Consider the following 20,406-nt stretch of genomic DNA (forward strand, 5'->3'; position numbering starts at 1 on the left):
AATGCAATTTTGCTTTCTTTTACAATCTTTAGGCCTTTTCCTTTCCTTGCCCATGTAGGACCTCCAGTACAATGTTGAAAAGAGGTAGTGAGAGCAAATATTTTTGAATTTTGCCTGATTTTAGGGGGAAAGCATTTAGTATTTCACCAGGAAGTATGATGATAGCTGTAGGTTTTCCATAGATGCCCTTTATCTCATTGAGAAAGTTCTTATTTTCAGTTCACTGAGAGTTTTATTCATGAAAGGTGTTGGTATTGAGCAAATTTTATATACCTGTTGATATGTCTTCTTTGGAGAAATGTCTCTTCAAGTTCTTTGTCCATTTTTTAATTGTATTATTTGTTTTTTGATTTTGTTTTTGTCAGTATTGAGTTCTAGGAGTTCCTCATATGTTTTTTTTATTTATTTATTTTTATTTAATTTATTTTTTTAATTTTATTTTTTTAAATTTTATTTTGTCGATATACATTGTGGCTGATTATTGCTCCCCATCACCAAAACCTCCCTCCTTTCTCCCTCCCCCCCCCACAACAATGTCCTTTCTGTTTGCTTGTCGTATCAACTTCAAGTAATTGTGGTTGTTATATCTTCTTCCCCCCCCCCCCCGGTTTTGTGTGTGTGTGTGTGTGTGTGTGTGTGAATTTATATATTAATTTTTAGCTCCCACCAATAAGTGAGAACATGTGGTATTTCTCTTTCTGTGCCTGACTTGTTTCACTTAATATAATTCTCTCGAGGTCTATCCATGTTGTTGCAAATGGCAGTATTTCATTCGTTTTTATAGCTGAGTAGTATTCCATTGTGTAGATGTATCACATTTTCCGTATCCACTCATCTGATGATGGACATTTGGGCTGGTTCCAACTCTTGGCTATTGTAAAGAGTGCTGCGATGAACATGGGGGAACAGGTATACCTTCGACTTGATGATTTCCATTCCTCTGGGTATATTCCCAGCAGTGGGATAGCTGGGTCGTATGGTAGATCTATCTGCAATTGTTTGAGGAACCTCCATACCATTTTCCATAGAGGCTGCACCACTTTGCAGTCCCAAAAACAATGTATGAGAGTTCCTTTTTCTCCGCAACCTCGCCAGCATTTATCGTTCAGAGTCTTGTGGATTTTAGCCATCCTAACTGGGGTAAGATGGTTTCTCAGTGTGGTTTTGATTTGCATTTCCAGGATGCTGAGTGATGTTGAGCATTTTTTCATATGTCTGTTGGCCATTTGTATATCTTCCTTAGAGAAATGCCTACTTAGTTCTTTTGCCCATTTTTTAATTGGGTTGCTTGTTTTTTTCTTGTAAAGTTGTTTGAGTTCCTTATATATTCTGGATACTAATCCTTTGTCAGATATATATTTTGCAAATATTTTCTCCCACTCTGATGGTTGTCTTTTAACTCTGTTAATTGTTTCTCTTGCTGTGCAGAAGCTTTTTAGTTTGATATAATCCCACTTGTTTATTTTTCCTTTGGTTGCTCGTGCTTTTGGGGTCATATTCATGAAGTCTGTGCCCAGTCCTATTTCCTGAAGTGTTTCTCCTATGTTTTCTTTAAGAAGTTTTATTGTCTCAGGGTGTATATTTAAATCCTTAATCCATTTTGAGTTGATTTTAGTATACGGTGAGAGGTATGGATCTAGTTTCATTCTCCTGCATATGGATATCCAGTTATCCCAGCACCATTTGCTGAAGAGGCAGTCCCTTCCCCAGTGAATAGGCTTGGTGCCTTTGTCAAAGATCAGATGGCAGTAAGTGTGTGGGTTGATTTCTGGATTCTCTATTCTATTCCATTGGTCAGTGTGTCTGTTTTTATGCCAGTACCATACTGTTTTGGTTATTATAGCTTTGTAGTATAGCTTAAAGTCAGGTAGTGTTATGCCTCCAGCTTTATTTTTTTTGCTGAGCATTGCTTTGGCTATGCGTGGTCTTTTATTGTTCCATATAAATGACTGGATAGTTTTTTCCATTTCTGAGAAAAATGTCTTTGGAATTTTGATGGGGATTGCATTGAATTTGTATATCACTTTGGGTAGTATGGACATTTTCACTATGTTGATTCTTCCAATCCAAGAGCATGGGATATCTTTCCATCTTCTTCTATCCTCTCTAATTTCTCTCAGCAGTGGTTTGTAGTTCTCATTATAGAGATATTTCACCTCCTTGGTTAATTCAATTCCTAAGTATTTTATTTTTTTGGTGGCTATTGTAAATGGGCAGGCTTTCTTGATTTCTTGTTCTGCATGTTCACTATTGGAGAAAAGAAATGCTACTGATTTTTGTGTGTTGATTTTGTATCCTGCTACTGTGCTGAAATCATTTATCAATTCCAAGAGTTTTTTTGTAGAGGTTTTAGGCTGTTCGATATATAGGATCATGTCATCTGCAAACAGGGACAGTTTGACTTCATCTTTTCCAATCTGGATGCCCTTTATTTCCTTCTCTTCTCTGATTGCTCTGGCTAGTACTTCCAACACTATGTTGAATAGGAGTGGTGAGAGTGGGCATCCTTGTCTAGTTCCTGTTCTTAAAGGAAAAGCTTTCAGCTTTTGCCCATTCAGGATGATATTGGCAGTGGGTTTGGCATATATGGCTTTAATTATGTTGAGATACTTTCCCTCTATACCTAACTTATAGAGGGTCTTTGTCAAGAATGAGTGCTGAACTTTACCAAATGCTTTTTCAGCATCTATAGAGATGATCATATGGTCCTTGTGTTTGAGTTTATTAATATGGTGTATCACATTTATTGATTTGCGTATGTTGAACCAACTTGCATCCCTGGGATGAATCCCACTTGATCGTGATGAATAATTTTTCGTATGTTTCATTGTTTTCATTAGTTTCAATAAATTTTTTGATTTCCTGCTTGATTTCTTCTTGGACCCATATGTTATTAAGTAGAATGCTGTTTAATTTCCATGTGTTTGTATAGTTTCCAGAATTTCGTTTGTAATTGATTTCTAGTTTTAATCCATTGTGGTCTGAGAAGATACATGGGATAATTCCAATTTTTTTGAATTTATTGAGACTTGATTTGTGACCTAATATGTGATCTATCCTGGAGAATGATCCATGTGCTGATGAGAAGAATGAATATTCTGAGGTTGTTGGGTGGAATGTTCTGTAGATATCTGCCAATTCCAATTGGTCTAGAGTCTTGTTTAGATCTTGTGTTTCTCTACTGATTCTTTGCCTAGGTGATCTGTCTAATATTGACAGTGGGGTGTTCAGGTCCCCTGCTATTATGGTATTAGTCTCTATTTCCTTCTTTAGGTCTAATAGCGTTTGTTTTATAAATCTGGCTGTTCCAACATTGGGTGCGTACATAGTTATGATTGTTATGTCTTCTTGATGGTTCAGTCCTTTTATCATTAAGTAGTGTCCCTCATTGTCTCTTTTTATGGTTTTTAGTTTAAAGTCTATTTTGTCAGATATAAGAATAGCTACTCCAGCTCGTTTTTCTTTTTTGTTTGCATGGTAAATCTTTTTCCATCCTTTCACTATTAGTCTGTGTGAATCTTTATGGGTGACGTGGGTCTCTTGTAGGCAGCATATAGTTGGGTCCTCCTTTTTGATCCAGTCAGCCAGACTGTGTCTTTTAATTGGGGAATTTAAGTCTTTTACATTAAGAGTTGTTATTGAAAGGTGTTGATTTATTCCTAGCATTTTGTTGGTTGTTTGGTTGTCTTAGGTGTCTTTTGTTCCTTGCTTTCTGATTTACTGTTTGGTTTCTGTGTTTGTTGGTTCCTTAGGTTGTAGATAGCGTTTTTGTTTGCTTGTTTTCTCTTCATGAATGACATTTTTATTATACTAGTGGGTATTGATTTTTCTTGGGTTTTTATGGCAGTGGTAGTTATTTTTCAGGAACCAAACCCAGTACTCCCTTGAGGATTTCTTGTAAGGGAGGTCGTGTGGTAGTGAACTCCCGCAGTTTTTGTTTGTCTGAGAAATACACTATTTGCCCTTCATTTCGGAAGGATAGCCTTGCAGGGTAGAGTATTCTTGGCTGGCAATCTTTGTCTTTTAGTGTTTTGAAAATATCATCCCATTCCTTTCTAGCTTTTAGGGTTTGTGATGAAAAGTCTGATGTTAGCCTGATTGGGGCTCCTTTATAGGTGATTTGACGCTTCTCTCTTGCAGCTTTTAAGATTCTCTCTTTGTCTCTGAGTTTTGCCAATTTGACTATGACATGTCTTGGAGAAGGCCTTTTTGGGTTGAATACGTTTGGAGATCGTTGAGCTTCCTGGATCTGAAGATCTGTGACTTTTCCTATACCTGGGAAGTTTTCTGCCACTATTTTGTTGAATATGTTTTCAATGGAATCTCCATTTTCCTCCCCTTCTGGAATACCCATGACTTGGATATTTGAGCGCTTAAGGTTGTCTGATATCTCTCTCAGATTTTCTTCCATGTCCTTGATTCTTTTTTCTTTCTTTTTGTCTGCTTGTGTTATTTCAAACAGCCCATCTTCAAATTCAGAGGTTCTCTCTTCAACTTCGACAAGCCTGCTGGTTAAACTCTCCGTTGTGTTTTTTATTTCGCTGAATAACTTCTTCAGTTCAGCAAGTTCTGCTACATTTTTTTTCAGGACATTGATTTCCTTGTACATTTCCTCTTTCAGATCCTGTATACTTTTCCTCGTTTCATCATGATGTCTAGCTGTGTTTTCTTGTATCTCATTCAGTTTCCTTAGAATTATCACTCGAAATTCCTTGTCAGTCATTTCAAGGGCTTCTTGTTCTATAGGATCTAGAGTTTGAGATTTATTAACTTTTGGTGGTGTGCTTTCTTGATTTTTTGTATTTCTGGTATCTTTTTTTTGATGTTTATTCATTGTGGCAGGGGGTTTCACAGTCTACCAGTTTGAGACTATTGAGTAACTGAGATGTTGCTGTGGTTGCCAATTTCGTATGGCTACCTCCGTGGCTGCTCAGTTGGCCTCTAGTGCCTTGTGTGTGTGGTTGCCTCGGGTCTTCGGCTTCTCCGGGGAGCCACCTTTCTGGTCAGCTTGGACTCTGCTGGGCTGGTGGATCACATACCACAGGGTGTGTGATCGCTGTTGAGCTTTCACTTCCTGTGCAGGACTTCTCCCTGTTCCGTGTGCTCTGGCCCAGGCTGTTGGATCATGCAGTGGCGACCCCACAGGGTGTGTGGTTTCTGTCGAGTCTCTGCCTCCCTGGCCGCACGTCTCCCCACTCTGTGCGCACTGTGCTGGGCTGGGGCATGTCTTCTGCAACCCTCGTCTATCAGCTGGGCCTTCAAGACCCTGCTCGGCACCGCCTCGCCCAGGAAGTCTACCAGGTTTCTGCTAGGCACAGACGACCGGTCGCTCTGGGTGCCTTTGTAGCACTGTGTAGATCTTTCTCGGGACTTGTTCACCTTTGTATCCCCCCCGGTATAAACCAAGTCTAGCGCCCGCCTGCAGCCAGCTCTCCGGCAAGTTCAAGCGGACCTGGGAACTCTCCTACCACACTATTCCCAACCAGAAATTCGTTAGGCTTTTTTCCAAACTGGTGGCCGCAGAGATGGTATCTGCCTCCCAGTAACAGGACGTTTACTGGGGGCCGGAGTCCAGGGTGTGTTGGGGTGACAGTTGGTTTGCCCGTAGTTCCTTGCCCTCCCGACACTGGCTGGGGACGCCCCACGCCACCAACCCGCCAGAGAACCGCAGAGGGAGTGGGAGGGGAGGCTGGTCCGCAGGCTCCGGAAAGCCCCGCGTCGGGCCAAGCAAGTGGGAAGGCTCAGTGGCGGCCGAGCCGGGCAGAGCTGCCAAGACCTGGGAAGATGGAGGCAGCCCTGGGGTGGTGAGTGGCCTGGTGATGCAGGCGGGAGTCGGGTGGGCATCTGCCACCCACAGGACTGGTCCAGGGGTCACTCACAGGGTTGTGCCAGGTCGGGCGCTCTCTCTCTGTCTCTGGTTTGCCGCCTTCCCTGTTCTTGGCCGCTGCCGCCTCCGGCTCTTCAGTCACGGCGTGGCTCGGGCGCTCCCAGGAATCTTCTTTAATGCCGGCCTGAAACCTCGAATCCTGAATAAGGCAGCTGGCCGCCTTCAGTGCGGCCCCAGCCTCCGGGATCCTGGCTGCATCCACAGCAGCCCTGGCGCCGTGTTCCCTGTTTAGAGACTCGCTTTTGCAGCTAAGAAACAGTTCTTTTCCTGCTCCACACTTCAAAGCTGTTGCCTGTAAATGAGGCAGCCTCTCCTGCCGGGGGCAAAGTGGCGGTCAACCCCCACGACCGGCCAGCAGCAGCGGTCCTCCCTTAAGAGATGGCAAGAGGAAGGTCCACAAGTTTCCCGGCTGCCTGAGGCCCAGTGGCCGCCTTTTCCACCTCAGCTACTCCGCGCCAACCGCCACAGCCACCGCCATCCTGAAAGTCCCCCCTCATATGTTTTAGATATTAACCTTTTATTCCATGTATAGCTTGCAAATATTTTCTTCCATTCCATAGGTTGCCTTTTCAGTCTGTTGATTGTTTCCTTTGCTATGCAGAAGCTTTTTTTAGTTTGATGTAGCTCCCCTCATCTATTTTTGCTTTTGCTGTGTGTGCTTTTGGTGTTATATCCAAGAATTCACTGCCAAGGCCAATGTCAAGAAGCTTTTCCCATGTGTTTTCTTTAGGAGTTTTACAGTTTCAGGTTAAATGTTTAGATCTTTAGTCCACTTCAAGCTGATTTTTTTTGTATATGTTGTAAGATAAAGATTCAATTTTATTCTTTTGCATGTGAATATATAGTTTCCCAATACTATTTGTTGAAGAGACTATCCTTTCCTCCATTATGTGTTCTTGGCACCCTCGTCAAAGATCAGTTGATTGTATATGTGTGAATTTATCTCTGGGCTCTCTATTCTCTTCTATTGGTCTATATTTCTTTCTTCATAGCAATATTATACTATTTACTTACTGTGGTTTTGTAATATGTTTTAAGGATGTGTGATGTTTACAGCTTTGTTCTTTCTCAAGATTGCTGTGTCTATTCTGTGTGAGGTAAGGATATGTGATGTTTGCAGCTTTGTTCTTCTTTCTCAAGATTGCTTTGGCTATTCTGGGTCTTTTGTATGAATTTGGGGACCTAAAAAAAATTTCTGTAAAAAAATGCCATTATTATTTTGATGAGGATATCTTTGAATCTGCAGATTGCTTTGCATAATATGGACATCTTAACAACATTGTCTTCTAATCCATGAATATGGAAGGTCTTTCCATTTATTTGTGTCTCCTTTATTTTCTTTCATTGATATTTTGTAGTTTTCAGTGTGCAAGTCTTTTGTCACTGTAATGGTTAATTTTATGTGTCAACTGGACTGGATTAAGGGATATCCAGATAGGTGGTAAAGCATTATTTCTGGGTATGTCTGAGAGGGTATTTCCAGGAGAGACTGGCATTTGAATCAGTGGATTGAGAAAAGAAGATCCACCTCCACCCAATGTTCACAGGTACCATCTAATCTGCTGAGAGCTCAGATAGAATAAAAAGGCAGAAGAAAGGACATTTCTCTGTTTCTCTCTTCTGGAGTGGGGATATTCTTCTTCTCCTGCCCTTGGACCTCAGAACTCCAGATTCTGTGGCCTTTGGACTTTGAGATGTGGCCCCAGGTTCTCATGCCTTCCTCCTCAGGCTGACAATTACACCATTTGCTTCCCTCATTCTGAAGCCTTTGGACTAGGACTGAGTCATGTCACCAGCTTCCCTGTTCTCCAGCTTGCAGACAGCCTATTGTGGGCCTTCTCGGTTTCCATAATCATGTGAGCCAATTCCCCTAGTAAATTCACCCTTATCTATCTATCTGTGTATTCTATTGGTTCTGTTTCTCTGGAGAATCCTGACTCTACAACCTCCCTGGTTAAATTTATTCCTAATTATTTTATTCTTTTTTATTTTGATGCTATTATAAGTGGGATTGTTTTCTTAATTTCTTTTTTGGATGGTTTATTATTAGTGTATAGAAACACAACTGTCTTTTGTATATTAATTTTGTATCCTGCAAATTTACCAAATCCATTTATTAGTTCTAGCAGTATCTTTTTTTGGGTGGGGGGAGTCTTTATCAAAGCTACAGTGAGATATCACCTCACACCTGTTAGGATGGCTATTATTTTAAAAACACACACACAAAAGATAGCAAGTATTAGCAAGAATGTGGAGATATTGGAACCCTTACATACTGTTAATGGGAATATAAAACGGTGCATGAGTCATGGAAAACAGTTTGGAGGTTCCTCAAAAAATTAAAAATTGGAGAACTACCGTATGATATAACAGTCCTACTTTTGAGTATATATCCAAAAGAATTGAAATCAGAATCTTGAAGAGATATCTGCACTCCTATGCTCATTGCAGCATTATTCACAATAGCCAAGATATGTAAACAACCCAAGTTTTTGTCAACAGATAAATGGATGAAGAGCATGTGATATATACATATGATGGAATATTATTTTTTTTAGTATTAATATTCCATCACATGTATACATATTTTTATTTTTTAAAAAAATAGCTTCTTTTTTCTTTTTTTCGGCCAGCCAGTATGGGGATCTGAACCCTTGACCTTGGTGTTATAATACTCTGCTGTAACCAACTGAGCTAACTGGCCAGCCCCTTAACTCAGCTTTAAAAAGGAGGAAATACTGCTATTTGCAACAACATGGATAAACCTTGATGACATTAGGCTAAGTGAATAAGCCAGTCAAAGCAGAACGAATACTGCATGGTTTCACTTATATGAGGTATTTGTAATAGTCAAACTGACAGAAGCAGAGAATATAATAGTGGTTGCCAGAAGCTGGGGGGTAGAGAAAATGAGAGCTGTTGTTCAATGAATATAAAGTTTCAGTTATGCTAGATGCAGAAGTTCTAGAGATCTGCTGTGCAACATGGCCTACAGCTAACAATACAGTATTATGCACTTCAAAATTTATCAAGGGATAGTTAAGTGCTCCTATCACAAAAACAAAAACAAAGGGACACAAGAAAACTTTGGGAGGTGTTGGGATGTATTGATTATCTTGACTGTGGTGCTGGTATCATAGGTGTGTGCATATGTCCAAACTCATCAAATTGTACACATTAAATATGTGCAGTGTTTTGTTTATCAACTATATCTCAATAAAGCTGTTAAAACAAAGGTGTTAAATTTGCCAAATGCTTTTTTATGCATCTGAGATGATCTTATGATTGTCTCATATAAGATGAATAATGTTGATTTTTTTGTCAATTTGTAAACTTTAATGTTTTAATGCTCCTCATAATGACGCAAGCATGCATATTACGATTTGTCTCTAGGTTTGTGGGTGTGAGTTGATGTTTTTAAACTTGTGTTTAGAAAAAACAGAAAATCTACCCTCAACCATTTTTAAGTAGTGTTAACTATATTCACATTGTTGTGTGACAGATGTGAATTTTGTGTGGCTTGGGGTTCGCTATTGTACATATGGTCATATACTTGTTCCAGCACTGTTAGTTAAAAAGACTATCTGTTCTCCGTTAAATTGCCTTTGCACCTATGTAAAGAATCAACTGATCATACACGTGTGGGTTTATATCTAAACTCTGTTCTGTTTCATTTATCCATGTGTCCATCTTTTCACCAATAGTATACTGTGTTGATTACTGCAGCTTCATAGTAAGTTTTGAGATCAGGTAGTGTGAATGCTCCGATTTTATTTGCAAAATTATTTTGGTGATTTAAAAAATTTTCTATGTAAATTTTAGAATAAGCTTGTCAATTTTTACAAAAAAGTTTTACTGGGATTTGGATATTTTTATAAATGGTACTTTAAAAAAGGATTTGCAAATGTTCATTGCTTTTATAGAGAAATGTTACTGATGTTTTATACTGACCTTGAATCCTGTAATCTTGCTAAACTAACTTATTACTTTTAGTACTAGTTCATCAGATTTGTTGAGATTTTATATGTAGACGATTATGCTTTCTTTCAATATAGAGATTATTTCTTCTTTTTCAATTGATATGCCTTTGTTTCTTTTTTCATGCTTTATTAAACTGTCTAGAATCTTCAATATATAGGCATGTTGAGAGGAGACATCCCTGCCTTATTACTGATCTTAATTAGTAGCGAAAACTACTCAGTCTTTCATCAGTGAGTATGATAATGGCTGCAGGTTTTTTGTAGATGCTTTTTGTAAAATTGAAGAAATTTCTTTCTATTCCTAGTTTGTTGAAAGTTTTAAAATTATGAATGGGTGCTGAATTTTGTCAAATACCTTACTGAGATGGGAATATAATTTTTCTTTATTAGTCTGTTAATAGGGTGAATTACATTAATTGACTGTTGAATTTTGGACTAGCCTTGCAGTCCAGAACGAATCCCACTTTGTCACAATGTACGATAATACATCTTTATATATTGCTAGATTCAGCTTACTAATATTTTGTCAAGGATATTCATGTTTATGTCCATGAGGGATATTGATCTGTGCTTTTCTTGTGTTGTCGAATAGTGTTCAGTATCAGGGTAATGTTGGCCTTGTAAAGTAATTGTTAAGATGGTTTCTCTAGTTTCTGGAAAAGTTTGTGTATAATTAGTATTATTTTTTCCTTAAATGTTTGGTAGGACTCATCAGTGGAGCCTTTGGGAACTGAGGTTTTCTTTGCAGGAAGACTTAGCTATAAATTCCGTTCTTCTAATAATGATAGGACTGTTCAGGTTATCTATTTTGTTTCAAGTGAGCTCTTTTAGTTTTTCTCTTTCAAGGAATTTGTTATTTTCATCAAAGTTGTCAAATTTATGGATATAAAACTGTGATATTCTATTATTATCCTTCTAATAGCTGTATATTCTGTAGTGATGCTACCTCTCCTTCTTGACATTGGCCATTTCTGTCTTCTTTCTATTCTTCTTCATCACTGTTGTTACAAGTTTATCAATTTTTATTTATGTTTTCAAAAAATCAGCTTTTATTTTATTGACTTTTCTCAATTGTTTTTCTGTTTTTCATTTACTGATCTTTGCTCATATTATGTATTATTTTCTACTTTGAGTCTAATTTGACCTTTTTTTTGTAGTTTCTTAAGGCAGAAACTTAGGTGCCTTGACACTGTTTTCTTTTTTCTTAATAATATAAGCAGTTGATGTTATAAATTTCCCTTAAGCACAGGTTTAGCTGCATCACACACATTTTGGTATGTTGTGTTTTTTCATTTCCATTCAATTCAAAATATTTTCAAATTTCCTTGCTGACTGCCTCTTGGACCTTTGGCTTATTTAGAAGTATGCTTTAAAATTTCTAAATATTTAAGTATTTTCCACATTTTTTTGTTATTGGTTTCTAGTTTAATTCTACAATGTTCAGAAAACATACTTTATATGTATGAATTTTTTAAAAAGTCCCTTAAGATTGTTTTGTGGCCCAGCATATAGTCTATCTTGATGAATATTCCGTGTGCACTTGGAAGAAATGTGTATTTTACTACTTTAAGTGGAGCGCTCCATAAGTGTCAATTAGGTCAAGTTGGTTGATAGTATTATTCACATATCTTTATTGATTTCTGTTTATTTGTTCTATTAATTACTGAGAGGGGGTTCTGAAGTCTCCAATTATAATTGTAGATTTGTCCACTTTGATATTAATATAATTACTCCAGTTTTCTTTCAATCAGAGTTCATATGGAATATCTTGCCCCATTCATTCATGTTTCCCCTATTTGTGACTTTATATTTAAAGTGGGTTTCTTATAGGCAGAATATAGTTAGGAGTTGATTTATCATCTGTGGGCTTATCACTTATGAGTTGAATTGTGTCCCCCCAAAATTCATAGCTGAAGTCCTAACCAGTACCTCAGAATGTGACCTTATTTGGAAATAGGGCTGTTATAGATTTAATTAGTGAAGATGAGGTTGTCCTAGAGTAGGATGGGTCCCCAATCCAGTATGACTGGTGACCTTGTAAAGAGAGGACATGGAGAAAGACACCCAGGGAGAATTTCATGTGAACATGAAAGCAGAAATCAGGGTGATGCAAACCAACCAAGCAACAGCAAAGATTGCCAGGAAACCTCCAGAAGCTGGAAGAGAGGCATGAAATAGATTCTCCCTCACAAAACACAGGAGGAACCAACCCTCCTGACACCTTGATCTGAGATTTCTAGTCTAAAGAACTGTAAAAAATAAATTTTTGTTGTGGAAGCCATTTGTTTTTTAAGTTTGTGGTATTTTGTTATGGCAGCCCTAGAAAATTAACATAATTTCATCCAATCTAATGATCTCTATCCTTTATTTGGCGTGTTTAGATCATTTTCATTTATTGTAATTGCTGATATAGCTGGATTTAAGTCTCCCACTTTATTTACTTGTTGCCTCCTTTGCTCTTTAATCCTTTCACCTTTCTTGTGCTCTTTTGTGTGATTTGAATACTTTATTATTTATTTTGAATGTATTGTCTTTTGGGCAGTACCTTTTGGTTGTTTTTGTCTTAGTAGTTTCTCTATAGATTAAATTATACATACCTAACCTTTCCCATTTTATGCAGGTTAATATTTTACCATTTTAAGTGAAATATAGAAGCCTTACAATCATACAGATTGTTTTACCCTCCTTCATGTTATAGTTGTCATATGTATCACAACTATGTACCTTGATATTCGTACCAGGCAATGTTATAATTTTGAGAGGGGATTTATTTTACCCTACTTCAAAGCTATTAAGTTAGCACACCACAGTTTTGAAGAGGCTGAAGACATGGGATCCTTGGGTCAGAGACAAAGGACATATCACTCCACAGCAGTAGCAGAGGCCAGAGTATCAGCATTTTTGTGCTTGTTGCCTGAGTCCCATGACCCATAAGGTGATACAGAAGGTCTGATGAAGCCAGCACACATAGTGGGTTTGTTGGGCCACAGGAAAGGAACAAGATTAAGGAGTCACCACTTTTATGGCAAGCAGTATGCAGGTCAGCTTTTTGTCTGGAGCACATATTACCTCACCTCTGAGAATTGCCAGCTGCACAGACAACCCTGAGAAATGGCCTGGCTGAAAGAGTTGTCAGAGCCTTGCAAGCTTTACACACTAAACAAGATGTGTAGGAGTGCAAGGGGCCCATAGCAGACTGACTCCCAGTCATTTTTTGCTTCATCAGTCATACATATTTTAAAGAACTTAAGAGGAAAAAAATATACTATTATATTTACTTTGACCTTTATAATTTCTCTTGCTCTTCTTTCATTTTTCAAATTCTAAGTTTCATTCTGGTATTATTTTTCTTTAGCTTGAATAATTTCCTTTAAATATTCATTTAGAGCTGATCTGCTGATAATGAAGTCTCATAATTGTCCTTCATTTCAGAATGTGTTTATTTTACCTTAATTCCAATGGATAGTTTTGCTGGACAAAGAATCTGAGTTGGTGGTTCTTTTCTTTTAGCACTTTGAAAGATGTTCCATTGTCTTTTGGGCTCCATAGCTTCTGATGAGCAATCCAAAGTCATCAACATCATTGTTTCTCCATATGTAATGTTTGGTTTTTCTCTAGTTCTATCAAGATTCTTTAAAAATCTAAGTAGTTTGATTATAATATGTCTATGGGTCATTTTCTTTGATATTATCCTGTTTGTGATTTATCAAGCTTCTCTTATCTGTAAATTTATGTCTTTTGCTACATTTCAGATTTTGGGGGAGCATTATTTCTTCAAATAATGTTTCCAGCCCAATCTGCTTCCCCTCTTCTTCTGGGACCCCAATGGCAAATATGTTAGATCTTTTGATATTGTCCCACAGGTCCTTACTGCTTCCCCCCCACAAACAACTCTCCCCCTTTGTTCTTCAGATTGTACAATTTCTGTCTATCCTCTTCAGGTTCACAGATTCTTTCCTCTGACATCTCTATTGTGCTATTGAAACCATACGGTGATTTTATCTTTAATTTAAAAAAGCGCAATTTTTTATTTTGAAATAATTATAGAATCATTGAAGTTGCAAAGATAGTACAGAAAGGCCCTATTTATCCTTCATCCAGCTTATCCAAATGGTTACTTCTTACATAATTTTAGTACAACATCAAAACCAGAAAATGATGTTGGTACAATGTGTGTACATAGCTCTATATCTTTAAATTATGTGTGTAGGTTTATGTAATCACAACTATAATCAAGGTACCAAACTATTTCATCACCACATAGATCTTTTGTGTTACCCTTTTATAGTTGTATTCCCCCCACCTCTTACCCCTGGCAACCACTAATCTGCTTTCCATTTCAATAATTTTGTCATCTTGAGAACTTTTTGTACATGAAATTGTTATGGAAAAAGTTGCCAAGGAAACACAAACACTTGGAGAAATGGAGAATCAGATGATTCTGCAGGAAGTACCATATGGGGGCTCAGTGTTGGTCTCTGCTGCTGGCAGATTGGGCACTCAGTGGTGGCTGTAGCCAGGTCGGTCTTGGTGAGTGGAAGTCCATGTTGCTGAGCCCATGTGTAACCTCCATCCCCGCCACCATGGCTACTGTGTTCATGAGCCCACTGGGCAATGACAGGGATGGCTGGGGAAAGAGGGAGACCAGTATCCACAGAACAGGTCATCCTTTCCACCTGATTATTAAAGTCCCCCTCTGCTGAGGTCCCCTGTAGATGGGCATTCACATGGAAAACAAATATCTTCACATCCTTTGCCCTCTCAGAGAGGTCTCTCCACATACCTCTTTCCCAAATTTCTTTCTCACCAATTTTCCAATCATGTTCCTTCCAAGTCCCTGACTATCTGGCCAAATTATTGGCTACAGCCCACGAGTTGGTATATAATAGCACTTCTGGCCATTTCTCCTTCGAAGTAAAGAGCACAACTAGGTGCACTGCCTGAAATTCTGCCTGTTAAGAAGATTTCTCTTCACCACTGTCCTTCAGTGATGTCCCAGAAAAGAGCTGCAGTGCTGCAGCTGTCTACTTCCAGGTGGTGCCTGAATATCATGCAGAACCATTTGAAAACCAGGCCCTGATGTTCCATTTCTCTGTCAGTTGATCACTGGGCACACCCTATGAAGCTGTAGGTGCAGGCTGGGAGAGAGAAGACAGTGTAGCAGGAGTAGACAGAATGATCATTTGCACCACTTTTTCATGTAACTTACTTGTGCCTCCGGGACCTGCTCAGGCCTGATCATGTATATATAGCACTTTCATTTGAAGATGGAGTGCTGCTGTGCATGCTCAGGGCACATGGTAAGTTGGTGGCCCACAGTCAAACATTCAGTTTCTCCTAAGGCCCAGTATCAGGCCAAGAGCTGTCTCTCGAAAAAGAATATTTACCTGTGGATAACTGCAGGGCCTTGCTCCTAAATCCTAAGGGTCTCTGCTGTGATTCACCAATAGGGGTCTGCCAAAGGCTCCAAACAGCATCCCTATCTGCCACTAATACCTGAAGTACCATTGAATCTGCTGGATCATATGGCCAAAGGGGCAGACCAGCTTGTACAGTAGCCCGGACCTGTTGCAGAGCCTTCTTCTGTTCTGGGCCCCACTCAAAACTAGCAGCTTTTCAGGTCACTTGGTAAATGGGCCAGAGTGGTACATCCAAATGAGGAATGTGTTGCCTCCAAAATCCAAATAGGCCCAATAGGAGTTGTGCCTTTTTCTTGGTTGTAGAAGGGGCCAGATGCAACAACTTATCCTTCGCCGTAGGAGGGATATCTCAACATGCCCCACACCATTGAGCCCCTAGAGACTTAGCTGCAGTAGAAGCCCCCTGAATTTTAGTCAGATTTATTTCCCATCCTCTGACATGCAAATGTCTTACTAGAAAGTCCAGAGTAGTTTCTACTTCATGCTCACTAGGTCCAGTCAGCATAATATCATCAATATAATGGACCAGTATAATGTCTTATGGAAGGGAAAGGCAATCAAGATCCCTGCAAACTAAATTGTGAATAGGGTAGGAGAGTTGATATACCCCTGAGGCAGGACAGTGAAGGTGTATTACTGGCCTTGCCAGCTGAAAGCAAACTGCTTCTGGTAGACTTTATGGACAAGGATGGAGAAAAAGGCATTTGCCAGATCAACAGTTGCATGCGAGGTACCTGGAGATGTGTTAATTTGCTCAAGCAATGAAACTACATCTGGTACAGCGGGTGTAACTGAAGTCACCACCTGGTTAAGCTTACAATAATCCACTGTCATTCTCCAGGATCCATCTGTCTTCTTCACAGGCCAAATAGTAGAGTTGAATGGGGATGTGGTGGGAACCAGCAACCTTTCATCTTTCAAGTCTTTGATAGTAGCACTAATCTCTGCAATCCCTCCAGGGATGTGGTATTGTTTTGATTTACTATTTTCTTAGGTAGCTCTAATGACTTCCATTTTGTCTTTCCCACCATAATAGTCCTCACTCCAGAGGTCAGGTCAGGAAAGCCAATGCTGTGATTCTCAGTCACAGGCCAAAGAACTGAGAGTCAGAGGTGTTGCTTGTGTAAGTCCTGGAATCCAAAGGTTGAAGAGTCTCGAGTTCTGATGTCTACAGACAGAAGAGTGTTTTCCAGCTCCAGTGAATAGAATGAGAGATTCACCTATTCCTGTTTTTGTTCTCTCTCAGTCCCCAGCAGATTGGATGCTGCCTCCTCGTATTGAGGATGGATCTTTTCCACCCACTTCAGTCAGGCTCACATGCTGATCTCTTCTGGAAATACCTTCACAGACATATCCCAGAACAATGCTTTACCAGGTTTCTAGGTATTTCTTGATCAGTGAAATTGACGCATAAAATTAACCATCACAAAGATGTACAAGGAGATTAATGTTATTTTCATGCCTGCTAACACAACATTCATTCTGTAGCCCATAGATCAATGAGTAATTTCAACTTTCAAACTTAAATTCCATAGGGCTATAAGCTGCCATATATAGTGAGTCCTCTGATAGATCTGGGAAAGGTAAATTCAAAATCTCTGTAAAGGAGTCACCATTCTAGATGACATTAAGAATATTTGTGATTCATAAGAGGAGGCCAAAATATCAGCATTAGGAGGAGTTTGGAAGAAGTTAATTTCAACCCTTATGGATGACTTTAGGGGTTCAAGACTTCAGCATAGGAAGTAATTAGAGATGTGGTGGAAATAGCAAGGCAACTAGAATTAGAAGTGGAGCCTGAAGATGTGACTGAATTGGTGCAATCTCATGATAAAACTCTAATGGATGAGAAGTTGCTTCTTATGAAAGAGCAAAGTGGTTTCTTGAGATGGAATCTACTCCTGGTGAAGAGGCTGTGAACATTGCTGAAATGACAACAAAGGATTTAGAACATTACATAAACTTAGTTGATAAAGAATCAATAGCATTTGAGAGGACTGACTACATCTTTTAAAGAAGTTCTACTGTGGGTAAAATGATATCAAACAGCATCAAATGCTGCAGAGAAATCTTTCATGAAAGGAAGAGCCAACCAATATGGCAAACTTTATTGTCTTATTTTAAAAAATTGCCACTGCCAAGCCGACCTTCAGCAAACACCACCCTGATAAGCCCACAGCCATCAGCATCAATGCAAGGCTCTCTACCAGCAAAAAGATTATGACTTGCTGAAGGCCCAGATGCTTGTTAACATTTTTTAGCAATAAGGTATTTTTGAATTAAGGTATGTACTTTTTAAAATATGTAATGCTATTGCACACTTAATAGATGACAATAGAGTATAAACATACCTTCATATGCACTGGGAAAGCAAAAAATTTATGTGACTGGCTTTATTGTGATACTCGCTTGATTGTGGTGGTCTGAAACAAAACCCGCAATATCTCCAACATATGCCTGTACTTTTTGGGGGGAAGGAGGTAGTAAGAGTATTATTTACTATTCCATTCTATCTCTTTTATTGGCTTTTAGCTATACCCTGTTTGTTCTTTCTTTTTCTGTGGTTGCTCTAGGGTTTATAATATACATTCCTAACATATCATAATGTTTTGCATTGATATTATACTATTTCACATAGAAGGTAAGAACTTTATAACAATGTAATTCCATTTACAACCCTCTCATTCTTCGTATATGTTGTCATACATTTTACCCCTACTTGTTACAAATCCCACAGTACAGTTAAGTTGCTTTAAACAATTAGTTGATTTTTTTTTAAGAAAAGAAAGAATATTGGTTTATATTTACCTACATATTCACCATTTCTAGAGCTTTCATTCCTTCCTACAGATCTGAATTTCCACCTGGAAATTCTTCCAGCATTTCCCTCAGCGTTCCTGCTTCATGGGTTGCTGGTAAACAAATTGTTTTTGTATATCTGAAAATATGTTGAATTGGCCTTTGATTTTAAAAGATATTCTTTCCTGTGTGTAGAGGTCTAAATTTGACAGCTCTCCCGTTCTGTCACTTTTAGCACCTCAAAGATGTTATTCCATTTTCTTCTGTCATTCATTGTTTCTAATGAAATGGCAGCTGTCACATGGTTTACTAGTAATGTGACTACTTCCCCTCACCCCCCGATGGCTGCTTTTAAGATTTTCTCATAACACCAAGGTCAAGGGTTCAAATCCTTATATTGGCCAGCTGCCAAAACCAACCAAACAAAAAACAACAAAAGATTTTCTCTTTACCATTGGTTTTTAGCAATTTGACTATTATGTATCTACATGTGGTTTTCTTCTTATTTATTCTGCTTGGGTCATGCTGGCTTCCTGAATGAGTTGATATTTTTGATCAAATTTGGAAAAATTTCAGTCAAATTTCTTCAAAATTTTTTTCTGCTTTCTCTCTATCTTCTCCTGTTTGGTTCTGTCTTACAGGTCTTTGATGTCCTGTTCATTAAGAAAAAAAATGACTTTGATTTTGAATAATGTTTTGGGCTTATTTTTAAGCTCTTCTGTTCTGCTATTAATCCCATCCCATACATTTTTTATTTCAAATATTGTATTCTTTAGTTTTAGTATTTCCATTTGAGTTAAAAAATATAGTTTACATGACTTTCCTTAAACTCTACTTCTTACTCATTGCATTAGTCCATTTCTGTTGCTTATAACAAAATACTTGGAACTGGATGATTTATAAGAAAACAAAATTTATTGCTTACAATTTCAGAGACTGAAAGTTCAAAGTCCAGGGAACACATCTGGTGGGAAGACTATCTTTGGTGGTGATTGCAATGAAGGCAGGGTGTCACATTGCAAAATGGTGGAGCAGAGAGAGAGACTAACCTCCTCATTCATTCTTCTTTTAAAGCCCTGAGAACAACACTGCTGACTGCCATTATTAATCCATTCATTACAATCTAATCACCTCTTCAAGGCCCCACCTTTCAATTACCATAATAGGATTTCCCACCCTCAGCAGATACATTGGGGATTAAGTTTTGGGGGGACATTCAACCCAAGGTAACAAATTATCTCTATCTTTTCCTATAGATTCTTCAATGTATTTTTAATAGTTATTTTAAAGTCCTTGTTTGCCGGTTCTAACATCTGAGTTATCTTTGGATCGGTTTCCACTGACCACAGATTAAAATTTATTGTTTCTTTCTATTTCTGGTAGGCATACATGTCATTTTCTTCTGGTGTTGAGTTTCTTTCTAGTAGGAAGTTCAAGTACCGGAAGATCATCTTGGTCTTGTTGAAGCCACAGATCTAGAATGTACAATTCTGTCCTGGTTCATAATATTTACCCCAAACGCAAAGTCCATTTGAGGTTTCAATGGAAAGCCTGAGTTATTTACAAAGTCCCTCTATTTTGGGAGGACTTGAACTCCAAACTGTCTCCTTTGTGCTGTGCAGTTGCCGAAATCTATCTATCTAAGCCCACTACTTGTTATTTTCCCTTGGGCTCCTACAGGAGTCAGCCAAGGATGTGAAGGGAATTTGTAGGTAATTTTGTGACTACCTACAGTGGCTTCATTATTTTTAGGATTTCCTCCGTCAATTATTAGCTACTCTGACTGCCCCAAATTATGACCCTCCTGAGACTCTTCACAATTAAACTGGCATCTTCCACATAACCCCTGTGAACAGCATAGATTATGAGTATGGTCATACATCAGTGCCTTCAAACTGTTATTTTTATATTATATCTAGAGTTTTTTGGTTTTTTAATGTTGCTCACAAGAGTACTCGTCTGATACAAGCCTCTGTCCTTACCAGGAGCTGGAAGTCTGATGTGTACATTTTGTCGCAGCAATTTTGATTCTAAGTTGTTGTTTTTCCTTTTTAATTTTAAAGTTTTTTTAACTTTAATTTTTTTTTTTTTTTTTTACATTACCAGGTAGTAATCAAAACTGTCTCACTCCATTACTATTCCATATGCCATGGTACACACCACTTCCCTCGTAGTGTAGCTGAGGATGAGAAGAGTTGAGATAAAGTGTGGGTCAGGGATGATATAAGACTTACAGAAGAGGTAAAAGATGCTATAAGCAATGAAGCAGGGATTAGACAACGTCTGACAGACAAAATACATATGAAATGGTGGAGTCATG

General features: G+C 38.5%; 1 pseudogene; it reads right to left on the minus strand.

The window, feature by feature from the left end:
• The window catches only part of LOC134391663 (uncharacterized), a 63,944-nt pseudogene extending 43,849 nt beyond the window's left edge, over positions 1-20,095 (minus strand).
• Positions 20,096-20,406: the final 311 nt, after the last annotated feature.

This window comes from Cynocephalus volans, chromosome 12 (assembly GCF_027409185.1).
Source record: "Cynocephalus volans isolate mCynVol1 chromosome 12, mCynVol1.pri, whole genome shotgun sequence".
In the NCBI taxonomy this organism is placed as follows: Eukaryota; Metazoa; Chordata; class Mammalia; order Dermoptera; family Cynocephalidae; genus Cynocephalus; species Cynocephalus volans.